Source organism: Marmota marmota, unplaced genomic scaffold, assembly GCF_001458135.2.
Source record: "Marmota marmota marmota unplaced genomic scaffold, marMar, whole genome shotgun sequence".
NCBI classification, from domain to species: Eukaryota; Metazoa; Chordata; class Mammalia; order Rodentia; family Sciuridae; genus Marmota; species Marmota marmota.
In genome coordinates this window covers 52,116,004-52,135,413 of record NW_026000005.1, presented here as the reverse complement: position 1 = coordinate 52,135,413, position 19,410 = coordinate 52,116,004, and the positions used below count along the sequence as shown (strand labels likewise).

General features: G+C 60.3%; 1 pseudogene; it reads left to right on the top strand.

Moving 5' to 3' along the window:
- The first annotated feature begins 4,527 nt into the window (after positions 1-4,527).
- On the top strand, positions 4,528-11,838 carry LOC125618316 (annotated as a pseudogene).
- Positions 11,839-19,410: the final 7,572 nt, after the last annotated feature.

Sequence of the window (19,410 nt, the reverse complement as noted above, 5' to 3'; positions counted from 1 at the left end):
CAGGCACACTGCCCTTCTCTCCACCGCAGGACCGCGGCAGGTTTGAAAGGAGCAGAGGGGCGTGGCCGACAGAGTGGGCACTGGTCAAAGCAAGTCCAGAGCCGAGGCATGCGGCTGGGTCACGCCTCGAATGGCCCAGTAAGTCCAGAGGGCTGGGGGGCAAGGTGGGTGGGACAGATTGGCCACAGCTGGTGACTCGTGGCCAGGTGACACAGGAGCTTCATGATACTGCTGTGTTCTTCCACGTTGCTTGAGATTTTTCACAGAAGAAAGAGGCCACAGAAATGAGGAATCGATGAGAACATGGGCAGATGTGACCATAAAGCACAAATGTGTCTCAGGGGACCTAATGACGGGGTCTGAGTGAGTGACGTCCACCAAGCCCAGCAGGAGCCGCACAGCAGGACTCGTGTTTTCAGCCCGAGAGACACGTTTGTGTCAATCAAGTGGAGTCAGGGACGAGCCTCACCATGAGACGTGCCGAGACACCGTGCTCAGAGCAGCCGCCACGTCCAGAGGTTTGCAGGGCAGTGTCCCCACAAGACACCTGTCACAGGGTGCCCAGAACCTTGCGTGGCTGTGCCAGCCTGGGTACACTCCCAGGCAGTCCCCAGGACATGAGCCTGCAGAAGGCGATCACTGTGGCATTCCTTCCTGAGAGCCTGGACCCCCCAGCAGATGTCACCCTCAGGGGCTCAGTGGCAGCCTGACAGCCTGGCAGCCTGGCAACCTCACCAGCTGTGTCCGGTGAGATTCACGGGCTCCTCTGTGCCCCAGCCTGTCAGGAGGGCGTGCACACGTGCAGCCTGAGCGGTTTTAAGAAGCTTCGCCCTCAGGGCACCTGCAGGGAGGGCTGGGCCACAGCAGGGTGCCTGGAGTCCTAGCCTCCCTCCGCACCTTCCCCGGTTCAGGACCCGTGCTTTGCTCCCAGTCCCCGGTTCCCGGTTCACGTTTCCCGTGTCCTGAGAGCGCTGTTCCTTGTGGGGGGCGGGTGGTACTCCTGAGGGAGGCAGTGCCTTCCAGCTCCCGGGGTCACAGACTGAGCTACGGTTGGGGTTGGCCTGACCCTGGGGCTCAGGGCAGGGGCTGCCTGGAGCTCACTGGCCTCCTCTGGACCTCTGGCCCCGCAGGCTCACACACCCAGGGCCACTCCCAAGGGCGGCCCTTCTCTCCCCACTGGGAGGCCCCTGCCAGGACATCAGAGTGGACCCAGTGGGGGTCACAGCTCATGGGAGGCCATCTCATGACCGTGGGTCTCCAGGGGAGTCTGGGGGCTTCAGGGTCCCGGCCCCTCAGCACTGGGTGTGAGGCTCTCTGGGAGAGGCATGGAGCCATTGTCAGGCCCCAGGGCAGCCCCCGGCAGCTCAGGTTGGCCCCAGTTCTCTGTCCTTGGTTCCCCAGCCCTGACCGCCCACTCCCTGGACCTCCCCACCTCCTGCCGAGGCCGTGTGCCAAGGACTGGCTGGTCGCCTCCCAGACCCAAGCAGAGCACTCGGGGAGCTCCCGGCCAGGGCCAAGCTGTGACCCTCAGCTCAGAAGACCCCACCCAGCCCAGCACTCCTCTGTGTCACTGGATGACCTTCTGTCCCATCAAGACTACAGAGCTGGGACAGTCCCCAGGAGCCCGGCCGGACTAGACTGGTAGACAGAGCCATCCTTGGAGCTGAAACCACGGAGACACCAAGGCTATAGTCCACGTTGAGCTCTGGGACCCAGCAGGAGCTGAGACTGGGTTGGGCAGGAAGCAGGGGCGGAGTGGATGGGTGGAGCTGAGGGCCAGGCAGCACCTGCACCCTTCCTGGTGGCTGGGCAGTGCCCTGGGTCCTGCGGGTGGGTACCACGAGGTTCCTGTGGGCTCCTCAGGCAACTGAATGACAGTCAGGGCCGGGCAGAGGCTGCAGGCGGTGTAGGGTGTGGCCGAAGCCCACCGCAGGGCACATGGTGCCTGGAAGGGTCTTCTACACGGGGCTGTTAGGAGCCCTGCTGTGCCATCTGTCTCTAAAATGTCCAGGTCACTTGGGGAGGGATGGAGAGGCCTCACCCCTCACTGTTCCCTCCTTGGGTTGGGCCCCTCTTAGACTGGGCTCTGCTGACCCTGACCCACCTGCCTCCGTCAACACTGCCTGGGGCCACAGATGGGGGACGGCTGCCTCAGCTCCAGGCGGGACTTGCCATGATGACCGCTGGTCCCTGTGGAACTCAATCAGAGACTTCCAAGTCCCTGCCGTGCACGTGCTGGGGGCTGGGGTGGAGCTGGGCACCACCAGGGAAAAGGGCCCCTGCGGGGCTCCCAGGCTCAGCCCCAGCTGGTAGGACTGTGGGTCCCACGCCACCTGGTGGTGCTGCCGGGAATCACAGCCTCAGCCCGCTGTCCATCCCTGGGCCCCAACCCCGCTCCCTGGAAGATGTGGGAGGTGGACCTGGCTGCCCACTGATTTCAAAGTTCAGGCATGGCTCAGACCATTCTTCACTATCCTGGGAAGTGACCACTGAAAAAGTGAGGCTCCTGGCCGAGACAGGGGCCATGGGTCCTTTTGTTGAGCTTTGCATGTGCTCTGCTGGGGGACCCTGGAGTGGAGCCCACTGTCCCACGGACAGCCTGAGCACCAGGACAGGTCACCCAGGGCCTGTGACTGTGGAGCACGATCATGTCATTGCTGTGTAATCACCACACCACATACTGCCATAAACCCACATGTCACCTGTCCTGTCCCATATGCAAGTGCTTATAGGTGCCCCACACTGGGGCCACGGGGCACCTGGCTGGCAGGACGATGGATCCCTGGTGGGCAGTAGGGGGCAGGGGGCGCCAGGGCGGAGCCCGAGGAGCCTGCCAGCACGGGCAGGGCGTGAGGACCAGGTCTGGGAGAGGCCGAAGTCCACGGCTTTGACCCAGTGAGCTGAGCTTCTGTAGCTACAGCGGGGCATCCTGGACACTGGACCCTGCGTCTGGGGGAGGAAAACCAGGCTGGGAACACACCCAGGGGGCTGGGGGCGGGGCCTGTGCAGACAGGAATCTGGGTGACAGGAGGGGACCAGAGGAAGGCCAAGGCCCAGACAGGATGGGGAAGAGGAACTGGCAGCAGGCCCGACAGAGGAGGGGACCCCCGGGGCTGGGGGAAGGGGCGTGGCCACAGCAGGCACTGCAGGCCCGGCTCAGAGGGGGCCGGAGTCGGCCCTGCCCAGAGCTGGGCGGGAGCTGCGACCACACCACCAGCCCCAGGCCTCCCTGCCCTGCCCTGGACCCTCCACCGCGAGCCCTACCGTAAGCACAGCCCAGGGAGCCAGATCTCATCCCCAGCACCAAGCTGGGCCCTCCCTGGTCAGGAGCTGGGCTTCTGTGATTCCACCTAATGACCCTCACAAAGCCTGCTGTCCACTGGGCCCTGCAATGCCCAAGAGCCGCACTGCAGTTAGGTATTCGACTAAAAGGCACTGGAAGCACCTAGGGGAGTAGGCCCTGCTCTCCATAGAAGAAGAAACCGAGGTTCCCAGAGATCCAGACGGTTGACTAAAATAACTGGTTAGTAGCAAAGCCACAACTGGACCTGGCTGCCCGCTGATTTCAAAGTTCAGATGTGGAGGCCATACCCATGGCCTTGGCCTCCAGCAAAGTTCCATGTTTATATTTTCACCTCATTATCAGCTGCTTTTGAGCTAGACGTCCTGAAAAATGCACAGGGCCTTTTTGAAAGGAAAGTGACCACGACACTCAGTGCGACCAAGAGATCTTAATTGCAGCAGTGCAACAGAGGAGAAGAGAGAGAGAGAGAGAGAGAGAGAGAGAGAGTGAGAGAGGGGGGGGGCCTGGCAGGAGGGAGATTTTATAGCCCAAATCTAATGGGGTCTCTGGGTCTGCAAGCTGCCTTGTTGGCACACAAGGGGGTTAAGTGCTCAGCCTTGAGCGGGGACTTGGGCGTTGGGCTTGAAGCAAACAGGTGATAACGAGCCAGACAGAGGGTTGAGTGGCCAGCTCACCCTGCAGCTACTTAGTTTGGCCTGCCCTGCAGACAGCTGACTCAGCCCGTGCTGCACCTGACACTTTTCCTGTGAGTTACTAGTGAGGGATCAAGCAGTGGGATCCCAGAGCTCTGTGTCTATGGTGGTTTGGAGTGAGGCATCCCCAAAAGCTTGCGTGTGAGACAATGCAGGAGGGTTGGAGGGAAAGGATGGGCTGTGAGAGCCTTGACCCAATCGATCCCCTGATTGGCTTAGTCGGTGGTGGCTGGAGGCCCATGTGGCTGGAGGAGGTGGGCATATTAGGGCAGGGCTTTGGGGTATATATTTGTATTTGGAAAATGGAGACCTCTCTCTTTCTCTCTGCTTCCTGGTCATCACGTGAGCAGCTTCCCTCCACCACACTCTTCTGCCATGATGTCCTGCCTCAGCTCAAGTCCTGACCAACGCGGCCTGCTGTCTGTGGATGGAGACCTTTGAAACCGAGAGCCCTCAAGTAAACTTTCCTTCTCTAAAATTGTTCTGGTCAGGTCTTTTAGTCACAGCAGGAAAAAAAAAAAAAAGCTGACTAACACAGAAATTGGTAGCAGAAGTGGGACCACCACTGTGGCTGACCTGACCGTGTGGTTCAGAAGCTTTTGGAGTTGCAGGGAGGAACTTTGAGATGTGAGCAGAGCAGCTGGAAATGCTTCGGGTTGTTGTGAGCAGATCTTCACGGCTGACCTGGGGGAGCTCAGGAGACCAGGTGCAACAGGACAGTGGACAGTGCAGACAGGGCTCAAGAGGGTTGAAGGAGGAGGAGGGCACATTGGTGATAGGACTAGAGGTCATTTGTGTCATGCTGGCTGGGAAGCTGTCTGCACCCTTCCCATGTCCTGAGACTTTGTCAGGTCGATTTTAAAAGTGATGGACTTCTTAATCTGGCAGAAGAAATTTCTAGGCAGCCTAGCATTCAGGCGGAAGCATGGATATTGCTGGAGACTTTTAGCCAAGTTTATGGTGATACTCATGAGCAGAAAGAATTGAAAACCTTACACTTGAAAGGTAGGAGTGAAACTGGGGCTAGGGAAGTTGCCATTGTTAAAGGCGGGAGGCCACTAAAGACGTGCTAAGGACCTTGCCCAGAGGAGATGAGAAAGAAGGCCGGGGGCTTCTCAGGAGCTGGCATGTCCACACCCATCTCAGACTCAAGGGAGTAAAAGTAAAAATTCTTCTGAGAAGAGACCAGTGGGTCTCCCTTCTTGCCCTAGGGGCTCTGCCACCCAGGCACTCAGAGGCTGATGCAGCCAGGGTCTCTGGAGGCTTGGGGGCTGCTCAAGATGACGGAGACCTGGGCGTCAACCCCAGGGTGCTGTTCTGCGGGAACGCAGGATGCTGGAGTTAGGGGGAGGGAGGCCTGGGAGGCCTGCAGAGTGCAGAGGGTTGGAGCTCCTGTGCCCAGCCCCAGAGAAGTCAAGGTGTGGCCATGTGAGGAGGAAGCCGCAGCTGCAGGGAGGACCCCCGAGATTAAGACGTGCCCCAGTGACGTGGGGCATTGTCCTAGGAAAGCTGTGGGAATTGGGCAGAGACAAGCCAGCAGGAAGGCCACTTGGGCTGCCACCCACAGGGCCACGGGGGGCAGAGCTACCAGCCCTTTGGAGGGAATATCACCGCCCATGAGGCCCAGACGCCGGGCGGGCAGCTGCAGGACCTGTTGCTCAGCTGGGTCTCAGTCTGGCTTTGGCCCCATCCCTTTTGTCTATGCCCCTATGTTTCTGGATGGAAATGTTCACTCCATATCATTATATGGGGCACTTATAAATTGCTTTTGATCTTACAGGAGCTCACCTTGCGAGATCACCTTGAGCTTCAGGGACGACTTTGGATCTGAACTTTGGGCGATTCTTGGACCATTGAGCCTTTGGGGACCCTTGGGATGGACTGATGTGTTTTGCATGGTGAGATGGTTATGAGCTTTGGGGGGCCAGGGGTGGGGAGTTGTGCTTTGGATGTGAGGTCAGAGAACCACCTCGGGCGCGAACAGCAGCCCGGACGGGGACAGGACTGCATTGCAGGAGCCCTGGCTGCCCAGCTGGTTCACATAGCACATCCGGCTGAGGCCCCGGGCCAGCAGTCCTGTGCTGCCCACGCTGCTGCCCTGCACACCCCTGTCTTTCACAGCCACACAGCTGACGGCCAGCTCCTCCGGAAGGTGGTGTCTGGACCTGCCTGCAGCAGTCACAGCAGCCATGTGCCCCCCCCCCCCACTTCTGCCATCAGAAGTGGCCAACCCCTTGCACTTGGTAGAACACGAACCGCAGGTGGCACTGACTTCTCAGGTACCTGGGAGGGCAGCAGCCGGGCCTGGTGGAAAGTAGATGAAAATGCCGTGAAGTAGAGTCCAGTTCTGTGGGAAGGCGAGTCAGCAGAGGAGAGGCCCAGGGAGCACTGGCCAGGGGAAGGACAGAAGGTGATTCTGGGGTGGACACAGATGGAGGGGACGGCAGACCTGCCAGGCCTGAGAGGCACCTTCCTGCATTGCAGCCAGAGGAGGAGGAGCGCCCGGGGTCCCCTGCAGGAACAGGGCCGGAAGGGGTTTCTCTGACCTTGACCTGGACACTCTTCACCACTCTGCCTCTGGGTTTGGTGTAGTTTAGGGAAAGACTGTCACATCTCTCTCTTAAATTTCTCTGTATTTTCCTACTTTTCCCTCTTTCTCCCATGGTCATCAGGGTGGGGGTTTAACGTCCTTGTCTGTCCCCGTAGCACTGGCTCTCCGTGTCTGTGGGCCTTGTTCTGCTGGCTACTCGGTCCCTTGACTGTAAGCACCAGGTTCCTGTTTTGTGGGTTTGATGGTGCAGAAGGACGCGGTCTGTAAACAAGCAGAAGTGCCCCTTCCTCCCTGCTCCCCAGGGGAGTGAGCCCCCTTGGGACTGGGACCCCCCAGCTTTGTTAGTGATCATTTACCTCTGGTTTCAGTGTTTGGGGTGGGGGGGCTCCTGAGCTTGGGACCATGAGAATAAAGAGCCGCTATTTCCAGGCCCAGAAAGACTGACTGTCCTCAGCTGGGCGTCTGCCCACCACCGTCCGTCTGCTGCTCTCCGACGTTGAGCAGGATCCAGCCACACACTGGAGGCAGACCCCTCCCTTAGGCAGACTCCTCTACAAACCCTTCAAGAACCTAGAAGATTGCAGCCTGCCTTCCACATCGTCCCCAGCTTACACGCAGGCTGCGCATCTGGCCCATCGGTCACGCGGGCAAAACCTTTCCTCAGGGTCCCTGGCATTCGGGATCGTTGCCCTGCTGCTGGCTTCTCTCCGACTGCTCAGTGCCCCCCCCACGGGCAGCCAGGCACGCTCCCTGGGCACGCTCCCTGGGCACGGCCATGCTGTCAGCGCCAGCGCCTGGCCCTGCCCTGTTCCTCCGCCCCTCCTCACACCAGCAGGTCGGGACTATGCTGATATTATCTCCTTCCTGGTTTTAATGTTTATGAAAACAACAATACATCTCAAGAGAATATTAGAAACGAATAGAATGCACATCAGCTGCAGTGGAGGGTGCTTGTGATTCTTGACTTATTTATTGTATGTTCAGAATTCATTATAAAAACCAGTAACACCCATATTTTAAATGGAAGAAAATTGCCAAAAAAGAAAGTTAAAATATGCTCATCCCGAATAGATTAATAAAAGTACAAAAACTTGATTTTGTAATTATGAATCTTTCCACAAAAACCTCAGACTCAGATGCCTTGTCTGGTGAATCCGATCAGAGATTTAACAAAGAAACATCTCCTCTCTCACGACTCCCACAGGACACGGAGGACAGGCAGCTCCCTCTCGGGGCCCGTCTTATTCACGCTCGGAGCAGAGACATCATCAGAAAGCTGAAGGCCAAGGTTCTGCTTGAGCTGAGACACCCGGAACCTCCACCAGCACCAGCTCGCGGGAGCCAGGGACGCAGGGGACCGTGCCCCTGACCGGTGGCCCTGAGGAGTGCGATGTTGACTGAAAGTCTGACATCAATTAACAATGTCTGCAGAATAGGGAGAAGCCAAGTCCTCTGCCAGTTCACAGGAGATCCCTTCGTCCTGTGGGAATTCTCTCCCACCAGGAAGACAAGGAGTGGCTGCCTTTCTGAAAGCCCTCTGCAAAAATCCTGCCGCAGACAGCGTATCTGGTGGGAGGGGCTGAGACTGCACTTAGGACCGGGGCGGGGCACGGTCACCTCCCCATCCCTGCTCAGCATTTGCTGGTGGGTGCAGCTGTCGAAATGAGGCAAGGACACCAATGAGGGACCAGACAGGAGAAGGACAAGAGGCCGCATCCCAGGGGAATGGAGGAAGCCTAGGGAGCCCAGAAACGGTCCAGCCCACAGCTCCAGCAGGGTTCCTGGATCCAAGACCAGCGCTTCCCAACCACGTGCATTTCCTCGGCTAGTAACGAAGGGTCACAAGGACATCAGGAAAGATGCCCCGTTCGCCGTGGACTGTGATACAAAGAGCCCCAGACAGCCAGGACAGTTTTGGGAAAAGAAGGACATTTCCCGATTCTAAAGCTCCCTTGGGGCGCAGGAGTCAGGGAAATGCGCTAGGGCCCAGGTGGACCCCAGGGGTCAGACACGAAACCTACCGCGACGCCCACTTGCCTGTCAACTAAGGTGCAGAGACAGATCACTGAGCAGAGATGGCCTTTCAGCAAGTGGTACTGGACGTTGGCCACTCATTAGAAATAAGAGAATCTAGACCTGACCTCACATAATGCAGGAAAATCCACCCAACGTGGGTCATAAACTCAAACTGTAAGACGGAGAAGAAAACAGAGGAGAAGCTTTGGGCCTTTGTAAGGCAAAGTTCTCACACTGACACGACAGAAGAAGATGCATGAAGGACCGAAAGGTGATGGGTACCATCTAGGACGAGACTTGCACACCCCAAGACATCCCAGGAGGTGAGAAGCACTACTAGGAACGGCGCATCTGACGAAAGGGTTGGTCATGATCCATAAAGAGCTTTCGAAAAGCTTACAAAAGACGGGGGCGGTTTGGGTCCCGGTTTCCCATTGACACGTCTCATCCCTAGAGCAATCCAGAACGGCTGCTCTGATCTCGGTTGAAAGGGAAAAGGAGAACCTTGTACCCGTGTGGCTCCTGGGGAGGTGCTGGAGCGGGGGCCTGGGCTGGCATAAAGCCAGGGCCTCCACATGCTAGTTAAAGCCTCAGACGGGAGGTCTCAGGTCGCAGCTCCACTTGTTGGCAAAACCTTTGATGCTGCACCAGCCGTACCTAAAACCGTCAGAAAGGCTTTGGGAACTGTCAACAGAGCTACAGAAAGTCAGTGAGGACCAATGCACCCCACAACAAGGACAGCCGACCTTCCCTGCCAAAAAGATGTTAAAGCAAAAAGCTCTGGTCCTGCCTCCGAGGAGACTACCCAGAGGTAGAAGACTTCCTTCCCTGCCATCCTTCAGATCCTGAGAGTTCTGACCTGAGGAGCACCCGGTCGCTCACCCCCCCCCCCCCGAGGGGAGTGCCTCTCCTGGTCCTGGACGAGGAGGGAGGACTTGAGAGGTTGTGCAGCTCGGCCCCCTGCGCCTGTGGAGATGCCATCGTCACCATGGGCATCGGATCCACTGCAGTCCCCTTCAAGTCCTCTTCTGTCAACCTGGATGTGGAACTGCCACCCGTTTGTTATGACATGGATATTTAAGTTTCTCAGTGCTTTCTAGTTTCTTTGTGTTAATAAAGCATGAGCATCACGCTCAGTATGGGTGGACATCAGGGTCAGTGCAAATGGAAGCCCCTGCAGGATGACATTCCACACCCCAGAACACCCACCCAGGAGATACTGGCCAGGCCCTGGGAGACGGGAGCCTCTCCTGCTGCCGCTGGGCAGTGGGTGCAAGGCCTGTGGGAAAGGGTGTCTGGGCCCCGACAGGAAGTGGACAAGCAAAACGTGGCGTCTGTGCACAGCGAGACCATGGCAGGCAGGACCCCATGCCAGGCAGCCTCGGCACAGGTGGTGTCGGGGACCCACACTGGGTTCCAGAGAACGGAGTCGGGGAAAGACTGATCAGTGTGTCCACCGTGCAAAGTGCTCAAGTCAGGGAGGGTCAGCAGTGGCCTGGGCGGGGAGGGAGCAGGGATTAACCAAGTGGCCAGGAGGACCCAGTGACCCTGAGGCAGCTCTTGGGGTGGGGGTGATGGAAATGCTTGAAAATGTGTGGAAACTGTCCTGTGGCGACTTGCATGGCCCCCAGATCTCCCAGAGGTCCCTGCGTCGCCCCCAGAGCGGGTTTCTGGGGACGTCAGCTCTGTGATCAGAATCAGCACACAGGCTGCCCTGGTCCCCCAGACGGTTGGGCCGAGCAGGTGCTGAGGGGCTCAGCCGCAGGAGTGATCTCCCTTGTCACGCTGCATGAGATTCGGTCTCGTGTCAGAATCTGTTGGGTTCAAGGCGGGCAGCCAGGGCCGCGGGGCGATTGAGGAGGAAGGACACCAGTGCAGGAACGTGGTGCTCCAGAGGGTCACGGCCCTCCAGGGGCCTGCTGACTCCAGCTGAGCTGCAGGCCTCACCCTGACCTCTGCCTGCTGTCCTCGCTCACTCACAACAGTGAGCAGAGGTTATTGATAAAGTCGTTTTATTTGGGAAAAATTATTTTCAGGAAAAATCAGCAAAGTGTTCATTCCTTCCTTGAATAAGTGCCTCCTGTGACAAACGGACGCCTGAGCCCAAGCCCTTGTGATCTGCCTCCTTGGCACCTTCCCAGAGAGCAGCCAGGGCCTCGGCTCCCCTCAGCCTGCGGCCTGGAGAGCCCTCCCCACACTGCCCCAGGCGCTGCGTCCACTGTCTTCAAGTCCCAGGCTCCCGGGTTGGCCTCTCCTTAGCTTCCACAGACGTCCAGTTCTTCAGCCAGTGGCCACCGGAACACTGGCCAGCTGGGTCAGCCGCTGTGTGCATCAATTCCATGCAAGTATCCTTCCCCAGCTCTGGTCACACTTGGCCAGTTATTGACAGGGGGCAGTGTTGGTAGCATAGCGACACCGTCCATCGACTCCCGATGGTGGAGTGTAGGGTGACTAGAAGGGAGGCCTGGGTGGCACGGCATCCTGACCCTGTCCCCCCCGCACAGGGAGCTCCTGACCTGTCCCCACACAGGGAGCTCCTGACCTGTCCCCACACAGGGAGCTCCTGACCTGTCCCCACACAGGGAGATCCTGGTTCCTCTCCTGCGTCTTGCGCGGTGCTCACTGCTTTGAACCCGTGTTCACAGGTGTCTCCTGCCAACCTCATGGTGATTCTACCGTGTCAAGCACGAGGTCCCCCTGGGTCCCCTTGGGCCTGTCCCTGGCCCAATATGGCTATTTATATTGAAATCCAAATTGGTCAAAGGAAAAGGAAATGACCAGCCAGATTCCTTGCCACACTGACCAGCTTGGCAGCTCCATTGCCCCGTGGGGCAGTGTCTACCGTGGTGGACACACCGCCACAGGAGGGGCCACTGGACCTGCTGGTTCCGCACACACGCGGCACCCTGAGCAGGGCCTGTCCCTCTCGATCCTTGTGTGACTCCTGTTGAGAAGTGGCTCCCGGGGGCATGTCTTGGTGGGTATAGAGCTAGTCCTCGTGGCTGATCACACAGGCAGGACGAACGGAGGGCTGGATGGACAGGCAGAGCCCGTGGAAGCCAGGGGACTCAAGTACCCACGGTGGGCCCGGGAGACAGCTGTGGGCATAGCGGTGAGGGCTGCGGCCCAGACGGGCCTGCGCTCACGTGGGTGCCCACCTGCACCCTCCCTGGGAACCTCATATGCTGGTTTTCTGCCATGGCTGCCCCTTCTGGACGCAGTGGGCCTGTGTCCCAAAGCCAGCCTCCCAAAGAGCTGACCAGCAACACTGACCTCTGGCCCCAGAGCCTGCTCCCAGTGAGGAACCTGACCAGGAGCTGGGAGAGGGCAGGGGGTAATGGGGAGCAGAGCTCAGAAGGCAGGAGGAGAGTCCGGGGAGCTGCTGGCCTGTGCCTCCTTGGGGCTGGGGCCTGGGGCTGTGCCTGGACCAGCCTCACAGCCACCGTGCCCAGGGGAGGCCAGGCCTGTGGAACTGGGTAGCCAGGGCCCGGCTGTGCGGGTGGCGCTCTGGCCTGCAGGGCGGCCTCGCCCCTGTGTGGGGAGACATCTGGTTCTGATTGGGTCATCCCAGAGAGAGAAAGCTATTCTCGGTGTTGACAGGGAGGGTCTGGCGGCCCAGCATCTGCCCCCTCCTCCCAAGGCCTGTGGGGCCACCTAGGGGCCTGCCAGGCTGGGGCCTGTCCCCACCCAGGGTGCTGGCAGCTGTGTGGTCAGCTGAGAAGCAGGAATGACGTCCCTGGGCCAGAGGAGGGATGCAGGAGGGCTGGCTGGCGCAGCCTGGCACAGGAGGCTGGGCAGGTCCCTGGCCCCTGCTACTTTGACAGCGGGAATTCTGCCCCTCCTCCTCTCGGGGCGTCCTGAGAATTCCAAGGCCTTCCCGGGGCCGCGCCGTTCCCACCTGGGGCCCCTGGGAGCTGTGTGGAGAGGGGCCTGGCCCTGCCCCGTGGCTCTGAAGGCCCAGCCTGGTTCTGCGGGGACAACAGGGGGGCTGTTCTGGGAAGCGCCGAGCAGGCGCTCTGTTTCCTAGTATTCCCTTCATTTTACTTTTCTTCATGTCCTAAAACCCTGCCCCTCTTTACAAGTGCCACGTTGGTGGGACCTGTCCCTCCTGAACCTCTGCAGGTGGGCCTGCGTGTCAGCAGCTGGCAACACTCCCCCGCTCTGGTCTTCGCCACTGGCCTTCCTGGCACCGAGGTCCCATGTGCCCGTCTGACAGGATGGTCGTGAGCTTGAGCCGTAGGCGGAGCCTCCCTCGCAGCACGCTGCTGGCCGCGGCTCTTCACTCCCCACCGCTGTGTGGTGGACGCTGGCTCTAAGCCCTTTCCAGAGGCCTGGCCGTCCTCCCTGGGGACCTGCAGAGCTGGGGGGTCCCTGGCTCCTGAGGACGCTGGCCGTGCTGTGCTGCCTGGGGAGGAAGGGCGGGCCCAGGGCGAAGGTCGAGTGGGACGGGGCAGGTGACACTCAGGCTGGGCAGACCCCGACCCTGCTCCCTGATGGACAGAGCTGTCTGACCTCCAGCTGGGCACTCTTGGCCCATGCTCTGTCTCTCCTGGACCCTGGCCTCTTTCTGAGAAGCACATTTAGAGGCTCAGCCGCCCTCGGACGTGGCATCCCCAGGGGATACCTGTCTTCTCGAGAAGGCCACAGAGCAGTGACCCTAGGTGGAACCACTGTCCTCCCCTGGGCAGCTGCTTGTCTGCAGTGGAGTCACTAGGAACACAACGTGCTGTGGAGGAGAGGTGTGGGAGGGGTCCCTAAGCGGCTCTGCTGTCCTCGGGGCCACTCACTGCCCCTGGAAGACCCCTGCGGGTGACTCACAGGATGGGACAACTGGGGCCTCCTCCACAGCCCATGAGGCCCTGGAGCCCACAGGGGGCTGGGGATTGTGGGGAGCAGAACCCGGGCCTGGACAGGGCAGCCTCCTGTGGGGGCTCCCACCCTGGGTGAGCCTGAGCCAGAGGCGCTCCAGGGTCTGACCCCTGCCCGGCTCTGAGCGTGCTGGAGGGACGCACCGGGCCACAGCTGCAACCACCCACGGAGGAGGCCCCGTCCCAACGCTGGGGAGGCTAGCGTGGGCAAAGCAGAGCACATACTTCTGTCCTAAAATAGATTTTATCTGAAAAAGAAACAGATGGGGAGGAGGTGGCTCCCTTCTAAATGAGCGCTCAGGAAGCAGCACGAGGCTGGACGCTTCCCTTCCTCCCCTGCAGATGACCGCAAGCCTGAGGGGCCCTCGGTGCAGCATCAGCGGTCAGGCCTGCCCGGTGTCTGGAAGGGGCTGGTCAGACCCTGGCGTCTCTCTCTCCATCTATGGTAAAGCAGAGCCACAGATGGACAGCAAGTCTCTCCTGACCACCCTGCCCCGCAAGCCACAGCCCAAAATGTAGGCCGGCGAGGGTCTTCCCTCAGGGGACTGGGCAGACATGGGACTCTCCGGGAGGCCGCCTGGGCAGCACCGCCTGGCCCTCCCAGCTCAGGACCGGGGTGCTGCTGCTTGGGTGGTTGAGCTCTAAGAGAAACTTCCAGAATGTAGAGAGTGAGTCTCTGGGTTGTCTTTTACGATTGACGGTAGAGTCCCATTTGGGTGCAGGACTGATGGCGCCTGAGTCGAGCGTTGGTCGGGCTGAACTCCTTCTGACTCGGTGCAGCCAGGGCGCTCCCGCAGGCCCAGCGCGATTGCCCGGGGAAACAGCCTGCCACTCGCGCTGACCCTGCTCACTGGCCTGGGGTGAGCAGGAGTGAGGATCTTAACGTGATTCCTGGGTCCAGCGGTCAGCTGAGCTGGGGGAGTGCCCTGCTGCCTGGTGCTCAGCCAGGACAGGCTCCTCTTGGACGGTGGCCCTTGGCAGAGACGTTCGCAGAGCAGGACCGGCAGCCGCTCACGCAGACGCAGCACCTTTGAAGGGTCCCAGGAGACTCCAGCGTTGAGAGAGCCTGGGTTTGAGGTGGGAGTAAATCAGTTTCCAAACACCAAAGAGACCGCCAACGTCTGGAAGCTTTGAACATGGGGCTTCACAAGGACACACAGGTGTGCCCCCTCAGATCTGTGACACACACGCAGTGGCCGCGGGCCAAGGCCGCGGTCCCCATGCATGGCAGGACAGGCCTACGCCCGTGCTCTTCCACCCGATGCCTCAGACAGTGCAGGACGAGAGGCGAGGGCCTGAGGCTGCAGGGAGCTGTGGGAGACCCGGGTCCCCTAAGGCCATCAGCCACCAGCTACAATATGGAGCAGGGGACAAAGGCACCTGGGGCTGCGGCACTCGTGGCCAAGGGCTGTGCCCCGAGCATCCTTTGGTGGACCCTGGTGTGTGGACAAGGCATGGTCTGCCCTGGGCGCAGGGCTGTCTGTCCTGTATGCAGGCCCTGCCCTGGATCCGGTGTCTGCAAACTGAGAGCCGGAGCTCATGGTCTCAGTGAGGTCCAGCCCCTGCCCAGGAGTCCGAGGAGGTCCAGGGTGCACGGTAGCCCTGCAGGGGAGTGGGCTTTGGGAAGGGGGCACAGCCTCTCGGCTGCTTCCAGAGAGAGGAGTGCGTGCAGGAGTGAGCTGCCTGGTCGGCAGCTGGGCAGGGCTGCGGGAGGTGGGAGAGGCTGCTGGGGTTCCTGCCCTCAGCTGCGCAGGACACAGTCTTGCCACTGGGTCTCCTCCAAGGGACAGTTACTGAGGCGGAGCACGCCAGGCCTGGAGAGCACAGAGCTCCAGGGAGGCCACATCCTCAGGTCCGGAGCAACAGCCCAGCGCAGGGCCCAGGCCTCATGCCACCAGCCCACCCGGCAGATCAGGCTGAAGGAGCAACCGAGAGGAAATCGGGGTTCGAGAAGCCAAGAATTAACGCGGGCCCCGCAGACACGGGCTGCCTGGGCAGCGCCAGCAGGGGCCAGGCGCTGGGCTTCCTGGCAGGCACAACAAGGGGGCCAGACCCCTCTGGGACACAAACACTCCACCCCGCTCCCCGAGCAGCCTCAGCACAACGCGAGGAGGCCTCGGGGTCTGGCTCAACTCCCTACGTGTGGATTTTACATCAGGAAAGAAATGGCTGAACTGGACAAGGGCAGCCACCAGGGGAAAGGACCGCATGTGTCTTTGTACCCCACAGAGTCACCACAACGTCTCAAGTTGGGGGCGAGTCACAGAGTCACAATGCTCTGGCAGAGTCCCTGGTCCCCTCCCTGCCACACCCCCAGGCAGTGTGTGCGCTGCCCCCACGTCCCCAACACGCCCCCTGTGCCTGGCCTTGCTCCCCCACACAGGGCCTGTTCTGCCCTCCTTCCCCTGGAAGAGCAGCCCTCACAGTGATGTCCGACCCCAGACCTCGCCACCTCAGGGCCAGGCGGCCTGGGCCCCGACAGTCCCCAGCCTGTCGGGGTCACTGCTGCAAGCACACTTGCCCACTGCCAATTTGCCGACTGACTTTCTGCCCAAATGTCCAGCACCTCCTGGGGCTGCCGACCTCTCCATGAGCTCCGGGGAAGCTGAGGCCCACAGGCTCTGACACAGGACACAGGAATTGGGCCTGACCCCCATCCCCGGGGTGGACAGCCGCTGACCTGCCATCTCCTGGGGCTTAGGATGTAGCTTGTCACCTACTCTTTTACCCAAGAGCCTGGTTGTCTTCCACACCCTGGATGCACACACAGGCTGCACACACAGCTATACACACACGCTGCACACCCTGGATGCACACAGAGACTGCACACACATCTTGCACACACAGGCTGCACACACACGCTGCACACCCTGGATGCACACACAGGCCACACACACAGGCTGCACACACATCTTGCATACATAGGCTGCACACCCTGGATGCACACACAGGCCACACACACAGGCTGCACACCCTGGATGCACACACAGGCTGCACACACAGGCTGCACACACATCTTGCACACACAGGCTGCACACACAGCTGCACACACCGCCAGCACAGGCTGCCAGCTGACTGCTCCAGTAAGCTCAGCAATGCTCCCAGAAGCTCTGGTGGGGACGGGCCGTGTGTGAGGTGACCTCGTCCCACCAGGGCTCAACACGGGCTTCTTCACACATTGTAGACACACGGTCGTCGTGCCATGGTGGAGGGTCCATCTTGGAACATGTGAGATGCACTCGCGCTCAACACACACAACCAGCACGGAAGGCTCGTCCACGTCGGAGGACCCCGGGTGTCCTGGCCTCCTCTCAGTGTCCACCTGCCTCACGTCCCCATTGTAGGTGGCCGTGAATCCAGGTGATTGGGTGGCGTGCTCCCTGCTCCCTGCAGGCAGTCGGTGCTCTCTCAGGTGGGCGGTCACCACGTGGTGTCTGTGAGCACGGCAGCGGTCGCCCTGATGAACAGCTGGTTGGACCAGTGAGTTAGAGCTCAGTGGTCTTGACTGGCCATCTCCTGCCTGGACACCTTGGGGCTTTCAACAGCCAAGGTGTTGTGATGACCTTGGCCACTGTGTGCGGTGACGCTGAGCTCAGCTGTGAGCAACAGGGGCACAGCCGCCTCCCTCCCACGTTGATGGCTTTTCCACTCGTGACGCACATGCATGTGCAGGGATGTGAACAAAGACACGCAGGGGTGTGTCTAGGACCTGGCCGCTGGGCTTGGATTCCCATCCCTGGCACCACGGATCTGCCCTGAGGGCTCAGCACCCCTGAGCACTCCCAGAGGCCACAACAGAGGGATCTGTCCCACTCTGACCTGGGCTTGGCCTCTGGGTGGTTGGACACTGGCCTGAGTCACTGGCTGGCGAGGGGCTGAGCTGGCCTCCCCACCCCCACATGCCATGGCCACAGCTTTTCTAGGGGAGTCCCACAGCCGTGTTGAAGGTGCAGCGTCCAAGTTGAAGAGCCCGATGGACAGGGCCCCAGATGGATGCAGTGGTGGGGTCCTCAGGACCAACGCTGTGCCGGGTCCTCCTGTTTGGTGGCCCTCCGGTCCCTGGGTGCCACTGCTGTCACTACAGCTCCAGACTCCAAGAGGGCAAACACCTCCGCTGCCCACCCTGCCTGCATGGAGCCCCACTGGTCCATGTGCGAGTGCCCTGCAGGGTCCCTGCCCAGCGTGGCCTGCAGGGTCCGTGCTTCCCGGGCCCTGGGTCCCGGGCTGCCGGCTGCCCAGGTGCCCGCCGGCTGGTCGACTCTGACTCTTCCAAGCCGATGCCACACACTGGAGTCCAGGTCCCCTGGTCCCTGGGGAGAGCAGTCTCTGGCCACGCATGGCCTGCTTCTTAGTCTTCTGTCGTTTCAGTGGAGTTGGGGGAGGAGAGAGCAGTCCCTGCTCTGAAGGGTGGTCCCTGGCCTTGCTCTTGGGAGGTGGGGCACCTTTCTAGCTTAGCACTCACCAGGGTCCTTCACTGGAAATACAGGACCTCGATCCTCTGAGGGGCAAGGAAAGACCATGCCCCGAACCCTTGGCTTCGCGTCCCACTGCCCAGGGGAGGCCCTGCATTCCAACACCTGGGAGGTCATTCCAGGGGCCATTTACGATGCGCGGGACACTGTCCAAGGATATTTATTGGTACCTTTTTTCTAACAGTAACAAATGGAAGCAGGTTAAATATCCCCCAGAGGTCGGTTTATGATGCGGGGGACAGGTTCATGGGGGCTGAACCGCGGGTCGGTGTCTATGCACAGGCAAATCTGACACTCAGCCGTCGAACTCGCCCGCGCGTCCCTCTGCGTGGTGAGATGAGCAGTGTGTTGAGTGCTATTTTTGCTTATTTAAAACTGTGCTTTTAGGGCTGGGGATGTGGCTCAAGCGGTAGCGCGCTCACCTGGTATGCGTGCGGCCAGGGTTCGATCCTCAGCACCACATACAAAACAAAGATGTTGTGTCCGCCGAAAACTAAAAAATAAAAATATTAAAATTCTCTTTATCTCTCTCTCTCTCTTTAAAAAAAATGCACATTGCTTCGGATAAGAAAAAAGGCAATTCATTAAAACCAGGGTAAGACACCGGGTGCCAGCCGAACCAGACCTGGGCCCACTGGGCCTGACCAAGTTCACAGGGAACGTCCAGCAGCCTCAGCCAGGCCAGTGGCTCCAGGGACACTTCCCACTGGAGGGCAGAGCCTGCCCTGGTGCCCACAGCAGTTGTGAGGGGCTGGACACTTCCAGTCCAGGGGAAAGTGGCCAGGTGTGGGCCCAGGGCAGTGGCTGCAGGAGGAGGGCGGGGCACTGGACGCAGCAGCAGCGCTGCCCCCCAGCCCCATTGGGCGGCCAGCCTGGGCCCCCAGGAGGAGCTGCGGGTTTGTGGACCCACTCCTGGGGACCGGAGTCCTGAGGCTGTCCACGAGGGAGTGTGCACCGCAGCCCAGGGCACCCACGTTCCGTGCCAGTGCACCCTGCCCACCCCAGCTCTGGGGCCCCGCTGCTCATGAGGTCTCTTTCCCCAAAAGGGACACCCCTTAGAGACCTGGCTTGGCTGGGTGCCGGGGAAATGCAGCTCTGGCGGAGTGGGATGGTCTGACCCGTCCTGGAACTTGCTGGCAGGGGAGCCCGTCCAGAGGAGAGGAGGGGTCTGTGCTCCCTCTGCAGGGCCACCGGCGGGTGGGCGGGAAGTCAGCCGGGAAGGAGAGGCAGGTGGCAGCTCCGTGTGCCTGAGGGGCTTTGCTCTCTGGGAAGGCCGCAGTCCTGAGGAGTGGTGTGCCTGTGTGTGCAGGTGCACAGGTGTGTGATGCGGGTGTGCGAGTGTGCCTGTGCCTGTGTGTGCAGGTGCACAGGTGTGTGATGCGGGTGTGCGAGTGTGCCTGTGCCTGTGTGTGTGCAGGTGCACAGGTGTGTGATGCGGGTGTGCGAGTGTGCCTGTGCCTGTGTGTGTGCAGGTGCACAGGTGTGTGATGCGGGTGTGCGAGATGTG